Below are 8,782 nucleotides of genomic sequence, written 5' to 3' on the forward strand. Positions count from 1 at the left end.
AAAGGCTAAAGAGAGTTACCACGTGACCCAACAGTTCTACCTCTACGTATATCCTGAAATGAAAATGGATGTCCACAGGAAAATTCATACTCAAATGGTGATAGCAGCATTATTCCTAATAGCCAAAATGTGGAAATAAACCTGATGAATGGATAAATGAAATGTGCCATGTCAACACAATACTATCTAGCAATAAAAAGAAATTAAATAGTGATACATGTGACAGCATGGGTGAACCCTGACAATGTTCTAATTGAAAAAAGTCAGTCGCAGAGCACCATATTTTTGTTCAATGCAAGTCTAGAACAGAAAATAGATTGGTAGTTGCCTAAGGTTTAGGGTAGTGAGTTAAAAGGAATTAGCAGGTGACGCCTGCTAAGGGACAGAGATTCTTTCAGACTAATGAAGATGTTCTAAAACTGATTCTATGCACATCCCTGTGAATATACTAAAAGGCAGTGAATGGTACACTTTAAATGCCTGAAGTGTATGTCATGCCATTTGAATTAGATCTCAATAAAATTGCTTTAAAAAACCAAAGAGATTTCTGGCCCCAATCTGATTCAACCTGAGCAGTTTATTTTTAACCACCTTCCCAGATGATCCTGATTATAGGTGGATTTATACTAAGCATTGGAAAAATATATATGATCTTATTATGATAGGTACACCCCAGGCCTCACCTCCTACCAGAGTTCATGGATTGGTGATAGTTGCAGACTAAAATTGCCACCCATTATTCTTAAACAATTACACTGGGCTAGACTTTGGAACCCAGAGAAAGAGCGAATTCTCCGGATGCATTTTCTTTTCTCTATTCCAAAGTCATGAACAAGGACACAGATTGTGTTGCTACCTGCAATCTACAAGGAGGAAAGTGAAAATCTCTAACTTCCATGTGATCTGTTTTTAAAGGGCATCAGATAAAATTCCATCTAACCTACCACAGAAGTACATTCCATAATTTGACTTCTGCCTAAATGAGTCTGGTGAGAGGGCACGGGCAAGGTAGCTACTGACCTCAGCTGTCTCTGCGCAGGAGGGGCTAAAGACACACACACGCTCACTTTTTACCCACAATCATAAAAACCACCTAAATGTCAGAACCAGGCGTGACTTACAGAAGATAAAGCCCCAGCTTCTCATTCAAAGGTGAGAGAACCAAGGCCCTAGCTAGTTAAAGCCTTGGGATTATAATATAACATTCCAGATTCTTAGTCAATGTTTCCATCACACCGTAAATTATCTACCCTCCCTGCCATCACCCTTGGAACCAAACTGGGGCAGGATTAGGGGTGCAGGGGGAATTCTGCATAATAAAAAATACGAGTTCAGAGTTCAATGTGATTAACCCCACAGAGAAGTTCAAGAACAAGAAGTCAGAAACTTCACTAAGCAAACCTACAGTTCTGCAGTTCTCCTTCGTTCCATCTCTCTGGAGAGCTGTGCCAAGTCCCTGTTTTGGAAACGGTGATCTACGTGACATGAGCATCCCAGTAACCCAGATAGACAGATTCCTGACTTCACGGAACGGGGAACCACAGTGGAGTATTTCCTACTGGAGAGGGTCATTGAGAATTGGCCCTGGGTGTCAAGGCTTGCAAGAGAAATGTTTGGGAGATAAGAGATGGCACCAAATGCAACATCATGTAGTTTCTATTTTGGCACATTTAGAATGTCCCATCCACTGGACCCCACAGCCATAAAACAGCTAGCTTTGTGTACTAAGACCCAGTGAGGCCTGGCCTAAGGAAGGAGGCTGAGGATCCTCCAAGACCCAGGATGAGGCAAAAAGATTCAGTGGGAGTTTCCTCTATGGGACAAAGAGAAAAGTTATCCTAGGTGTTAGTGGTTGCCAGCCAGTCACACACTTCTGAAGGGGTTATGAGAGCCAGGCCAGCAAAAATATAAATCAAAGTCCATTCACTCAGCCCAGTTCTAGGACCTTGCTTTCAGGTCATGGTAGAAAGAAGAAATGTATCATTAACAGCACAATGACTCTTCAGCATCTGACCATGGGAGAGAGAGCGAGCATTTAAAGAATTGAGACACTCCCTGGGGAGGGAAGTGGACTAATAATTAAAAAAAGAAAAAAGGACGAGTACCTAACAGGTGATGAGACAAAGGGAAAAGTAAGGCATTCACAAAAGTGGGCATCTATTCTACCCACCCTGCTTCACATTCTCCATGCTAATAAGCCCAGTCCTAGAATTTCAGAACCCTGGAGCTGGAAGAAAACGTAAAACTCTAGCCCAAAGCTTCACCCAATACATTAATCGAATCTATGATATCCCCAAAAGTAAGTGCCAAGTGACAATTATCTCCAGTGACAGGGAGCCCCATTCTCTGTGTTGCAACATGAAAGAGCACTTATTCTTAGAAAGTTCTTATGCTCACCCAAAAACCACTTCCCTTTTGGTACTTGCACCCACTGGTCCTTGTTATAGTCTCTGGAATACTGCAGAAGAAATGGAACCTGCCTTTAAAATAGACAAAGGCAGCTCTGAAACATCAAGCTGCCACAGAGATGAGGCTGAATGAACAGCTATACAGTTTAAAGGGAAAATAAGGACTCAGCAGCAGGTGACTATAAATGGCATAATTAGCAAACAAAGGAAAAGAGACTTAATACCATCATCGAAGCAGCCTCGTCTTCATACAGCCTCCACCCCAGAGTCTCAAGCTCAGCGTGAAAGATTATGTCTTTTGTGTCCCTTTACTTCTTGTGGACAACAAAAAAATCTTTAAAGAAAACATACTCTTAAGTGTACACATTAACTACTATACACTAGGCCTCCCACAAGAGTCAAAGAGGGGTTTGATCATGTTTAAAGTAATTAAAGACCGTCAAAATCGTTTTCAGCCATCAGCATTTATCCTGGGCATCACACAGAGATGAGAAGAAAGAGGAAGATTTCATGGCAACCTAGAAATAAGTGAAGTAGGGAAACTGCTTCCTGGACAACTGGATTAACCCTTTGTTGCATGGTGGTACTAATGTACCCAGGGGAAAAACCCTTTCTGATTAGAAAACAGAGCTGGATGCCCGAATGTCAGAGCAGAAGAGATCCTTAGGGATTCAACTTCACCACTGTGCAGGCTGGGAAACCTCCACCCACTCCTGGATGGGAGTCACCCAAGGCTGCAAAGCAAGTGTCAGAGCTAGAACACAATCTCTCAATTCCCCACTCGGCTCTTTCCATTACACCATGCCGCTATCTTATTTCAGCAAGCCTCAAATGACTACAGGCAAATAACCAGTAGTCCCCAAACGACACAAGCTACAGAAAAAATAAAACCAAGGTCTATACATTCTTCGAGTTAATGCCAGGGCTTTGCACAGTCCCAGCTGCGAGCCACCTTCTCCAATTCTTTTCCTATCTCCCAGGAACATACTCCAATTCTTATTTCACATCTCAGTATGATTTACACAAAATCGCAGGACAATTAGAGGCAAAACCGAAAGAATGATGAGGCTGCAGAAAAATCGTGAACACTGAAACAGGGAACCACACCCAGAGCCAAGCCAATCCGGGAGGTGGAGAATGCAGAGCTAAAAAGGGAGAGCTGGAAGAGAAGAGGACAGGAAAACGGTGCCTCTCCACAGTTCAAGTTCTCCGCAGGAGGCAGTGTGGTGAAAGGTGAGCAGCCACTGGAGCTTGGGGAGACTTGGATCCTAGGCGCAGGTCTGCCACTACTCACTGGGTGACCTTAGGCAAGCCCCGACCCCTTCCCGATCCTCCATTTCTCCAACTGTCCTAGAATGGGGTTGCACCGAGTGATTTCCCAGGATCCCGGTTCTGGTATTCTATGACCCAGAGACCCACTATTAGCAAGTCCCCAGCAGGGCTCCTACAGGGCCAGTCACTTGTCCAAGGCGACTGGACCCCTTTGGGAAGTGTGGAAGAAGTCCTGCCTGGTAGTTAGGGTGACCTTACTCATCTGGGCACCTCAGTTTCTCCACCTGTCAAACGGCAGGGGGAGGTCAAGGGATAGAGCGCGAGGGAAAAGGGATTCTCTCGTTGGCCTCATCCCGAGAGGGGTGCCCGCATCTTACCGCGGCTGAGGCAGGGGAGCCGAGGAGATTCGGACCTGCACCCCAAGCCGATCGGTGCCTGACCCGGAGCATCCGCTGAGCCCCAGAGGAAGGCGAGGTGGGTCCTGCCGGAGGCGGTGACACGCCGTCAGCCCCGGCCCATCAGCGCGCGGACTCCCCGCTCCGGCTCCGGCTCTGATTCCCGCTTCAGCTCAGCCCACCCGTCACCGCCTCAGCTGCGAGCCCCAGCCATCCCCCCCCCTCCAATCCGCAGCCGGGGCAGCCGCTTCCGGGCCCCATCACGTGATGCCGGCGCCCCCGCCGTAGACCCGGGTCACGTGTTCCAGCGCGCGGCAGTTCCCCGCCTCTCGGGAAGCTCCGGATCCTGGCTCCTCAGCACCACCTGGCGACCAGTTGCTGACACAGCAGGCCGGGCCAGGGGCGCGGCAGAACTGGGCGGGGCTTTGATTTTGGAGCGCGGCCAGCGAGTCCCCAGAGCTCTGTCCCCTGAGACGTGGGCTTATTTCTACACACGGTGAGTTTTCCTTAACACGTTTTGGGGATCGTATGTTGCTTTTATAATCTAAAAAAAATACATTAAAAAAATCAGCTAGTCCTATTTTTCGAAGCTTACACAAACTCATTTGTGGTTGCTCCTGGAAATGGGACTGTGAGGTAAGGCAACATTATATTTCTAACGTATTTAAAATTTTATGTAATATTTTTAAATGGATGGCAACATTTCCGTATGTTTGAGGTGCATATGTTACCTAGCCATCTCTTTCCTCCTTCTCCCTGAATTTTTCCTTTAAAAATTATGTAACTAACAAATTAATTTGAAATTATGTAACTACTCACACACACACACAAAAGGAACAAACTATTGATATAGTTTTAAAAATGGATACATCTTAAAATAATTCTGCAGAGTAAAAGAAGTCAGAAAAAATATTCAATGTATCTAATATTCTAGAAAGTATTAAGTAATCTCCAGTGGCAGAAGACCTATCAGTGGTTCCCTGGGAGCCGGTGGGAGGTCAGGACAGGAGAGATTGTAAAGGGGCATAAGGAAACTTTCAAGGTGACAAATATTTTCGCTACCTTGACTGTGCTGATGGTTTCATAAGTGAGTATAGATTTTAAGTTATCAAGATTATATGCATTCAATACATGCAGTTTAAAAATACATTTTTAAAAATATGTGTGGTTTATTGTTATGTAAATTATGCTTCCATAAAGCTGTGAAGGTAGTAAAAATTATGTAATATATTAATATATTGTTATTAGAAATGTTAGCCAATATATAAATATATAAACAGTGAAAATTTCCCTTCTCCCAAATTCACTCTCCTCCTCCAAAGAATTACAGTTACCAGCATGTGAGTATTGTCCTCCATATCCTATACTGTGCATTTATAGAAATATTTATACAAAGAGACATATACAGATTTGTGGTGTTAAAATCTAGAATCATGAATAACAATACTTAGTGTTTTGCTTAAGACTCTTACTCTTCACTATGTATATACACTGTCTCAATTATTTCATAAACATATATTACTTTATGTATATTTAAAGCCTTTATATGTTCTGTAGTATAAATATTTTTCTAATGTTTATTTATTTATTTTGAGAGAGAGAGAGAGAGAGAGAGAGAGAGAGAGGATGCACAAGCTGGGGAGGGGCAGAGAGAGAGGGAGAGAGAGAGAATCCCAAGCAGCCTTTGTGCTGACATGGCACTCGATCTCCCAAACCAGGAGATCATGGCCTAAGCCAAAATCAAGAGTCAGTCACTTAACTGACTGAGCCACCCAGGCACCCCTACATATTTTTTAAAAACTGACCCCAATTGGTTCATTTCACCAGGGAAAGAGAAAAGAATGCAGGTTCATCCTCAATTTAAAATAGGAAAGCCAGTGAGTTCATCCCATCCCTGGAAGAACCCAGAAGCTCATTGACTGCTCAGTGCCAGGAACTGAGCTTGGAATGCTTCTGAGCCCAGGTTACCTCCACGTCTTGAATTTCATTGATCCTATGGCTCCTTCTAATGCCTTAGTCCAGAAAGTCAGATCTTATGAGAACCAAAGAGCTCCCTGATGGAATTACTGATGCAAGTGGGAACTTGCCTTCCCCAATCTGCTCCGGGGAGGCGTTGACTGTAATAAGGATTTATTCTTACATCTGGCCACCACACTCTTATTAGAAAGACCTTTGATAAAAGGTTGCATCATTTTCAGATACTGTTAGGATTCTTTCAAGGTTATCACGATGCAGTCCTACTTAGAAATTAACGCGATTACATCTCCTTGTCATTCCCAGAGAACTTTTCCCAACTATACAAATCCCTACCTCCCCTTCCACAGTTTACTCTGAAGAAAAATGAAGATTTCCTGTTCAATATGGGTGTATAAATAGGGGCGCCTTGGTGGCTCAGTTACTTAAGCATCCAACTCTGGCTCAGGTCACAATCTCACAGTTGGTGGGGTTTATGCTGACAGCTCAGAGCCTGGAGCCTGTTTCAAATTCTGTGTCTCCCTCTCTGCCCCTCCCCTGCATGTGCTCTACCTCTCTTTCTCAAAAATAAATATTTAAAAATATTTTTTAAAATATATGGATGTATATATAAAAAATCACTCCTTGAAAACTATGCAAAAGGCACCTGAGTGGCTCAGTCGGTTAAGCCTCTGGCTTCGACTCAGGTCATGATCTCATGGTTCCTGGGTTCGGGCCCTGTGTTGACCTCTGTGCTGACAGCTCAGAGCCTGGAGCCTGTCTTCAGATTCCGTTTCTCCCTGTCTCTCTCTCTCTCTCTCTCTCTCTCTCTCTCTCTGACCCTCCCCTGCTCACCATGTGTGTGTCTCTCTCTCAAAAATAAATTTAAAAACATTAAAAAATTTTTAAATTAAAAAAAACTATGCAAAAGTGAAAAGTAAAAACTCTGAAAACTATTTTCAGCAAAGGGAGAAGATAGAATCCACAGATACTGAAATATGTGTAAGGGCTAACCAAAGCAGCTGGGATCAGACCAAAGCTGTGAAGGAGAATGGAAAAGAAATTCAAAGAGAAGAGACCCCGTGGGGGCAGATGTCAGGAATGCACCAGTGAAAACACTCTTCCGAAAGACAAAGGTGGATCTATTTCTTTTGTTTGCAACAACAGGTGTGGACACAGTTCAGCAAGACAAACAACAAAAGCCCTCCTGGATCTGGTTTGGATCAAGGAAGCCAAGAAGATGAGGATGCCACCCAGGGACGGCCATATTTGCAGGAAGCAGTTGGTCTGTGGCAGTAGAACAGAACAGACTGGAAATACACTTGTTGGGGAGGATGTAGAGGAATTGCAAGTCTCATCCACTGCTGGTGGGAGTGGACAGCGATGCAACCACTTCAGAAAATTGTCTTGATGGTTTTTTATGCAGTTAAACACATAACTATCCTGTGATCCAGCAATTCTACTCCTAGGTATTTACCCAGAAAAAATACGTTTATCCCCACCAGGGCCTAGATTAGGGTGAGGCAAGCAAGGTTGCCTCAGGTGAGAAATTTAAGGAGGCACTCACTTTTAGGATTGTACAGGTGCGGGGTTGGCACTTAGAGCCATGGACACGAGCCAGTGCCTCCTTAAATTTTGTGACCTAGGCTTCCTGTCCTGCCTCACCCTAATCCAGACTGTGGTCCACACAGACTTGTATTCAAATGTTCACAGCAGACAACTTCATAAAGTGAAATAAGTGACAACCCACATATTTATCAGTAGGTGAGTTGGTAAACAAACTGGCAGATAGAGCAGAAAGGAACTATTGATACGTGCAGAAATGTGGCTGAATCTCATTATGGCTAAATGGAAGAAGCCATACACACAAGACTGCATACTATTATGATTCCGTTCATATAAATTTAAAGAATGGGCAAAACTGAATCTAGTGACGGAAAGCTGAACAATGGTCTCTTGACAAGTGTGGGTGGGGATTGGCTGCGAAGGGAGACAGAGAGCTTTCTGGAGTGATTCTAATAGTCTATATATTGATTGGGATGCTGGTTATGTGAGTTTATTTACTTATTAAATTAAATACTTATTAAGGATTAAATTAAATTACTTAGTAAGTATTTATTTACTTATTTATAAAAAAGTAAGCATGAACAGGGGAAGGCACAGAGAGGGGAGAGAGTGAGAACACCAAGCAGGCTTTACACTGCCAGTGCAGAGCCCAATGCAGGGCTCAGGGCTCAGACTCAAGAACTTTGAGATCATGACCTGAGCCAAAGTAGGATGCTTAACAGACTGAGCCACTCAGGTGCACCTAAAATACGTTAACTTGATTGTATATAAGTTATATTCCTAAAGGTTCATTTAAAAATTGAAAGCAGATTACCAGACATCTGAGAAAAGCTGCTGGGAGCCGCAACGGCCTTGCTGGATGACACGGTCACGGTAAGGAAATGGTAGACGTAGCACGGCTCCTACCACAGGTGATGGAAGCTGGCATCTCCTTCTGTTAACTGATTGCTCATGTAAAATTAGGCCTGTTGCTATTGAGTAGGCCTCACAATGCTCCAAATCAGACCGATATTCCCCAGAAACCTCCTGGGAAGAACCATATTCCCACCTCTATAAAGAGGAAGTTCAACAAAGCACTGCAGATGTTTGTTGAAAGGCTCTTCTATTGAGCTTCACAAACTTAAGACGTGAAAATAAAGGGGGTTAAAGAACACAAGCATAATGTTTACCCTGCCCCCCCCCCAAGAT

General features: G+C 43.7%; 1 protein-coding gene and 1 long non-coding RNA gene across 3 annotated transcripts in view; one reads left to right on the forward strand and one right to left on the reverse strand.

Annotated features, from left to right (window-relative positions):
• The window catches only part of SLC36A1 (solute carrier family 36 member 1), a 46,917-nt gene extending 42,616 nt beyond the window's left edge, over positions 1 to 4,301 (reverse strand). Inside the window, exon 1 of the mRNA XM_029942996.1 lies at positions 4,058 to 4,301. The gene's annotated coding sequence lies outside the window, so the exon portion shown is untranslated. The remainder of the gene's footprint in view (positions 1 to 4,057) is intronic.
• A 78-nt stretch (positions 4,302 to 4,379) lies between these two features.
• Positions 4,380 to 8,128, forward strand: LOC115294141. 2 transcript variants are annotated; one of them, XR_003909744.1, is made up of 2 exons: positions 4,380 to 4,571; positions 6,992 to 8,128. It is a non-coding gene; the product is annotated as an uncharacterized LOC115294141 (long non-coding RNA). The 2 variants fall into 2 exon arrangements; XR_003909743.1 differs by having other exon boundaries at positions 7,196 to 8,128.
• The last annotated feature ends 654 nt before the right edge of the window (positions 8,129 to 8,782 follow it).

This window comes from Suricata suricatta, chromosome 6, assembly GCF_006229205.1.
Source record: "Suricata suricatta isolate VVHF042 chromosome 6, meerkat_22Aug2017_6uvM2_HiC, whole genome shotgun sequence".
NCBI classification, from domain to species: Eukaryota; Metazoa; Chordata; class Mammalia; order Carnivora; family Herpestidae; genus Suricata; species Suricata suricatta.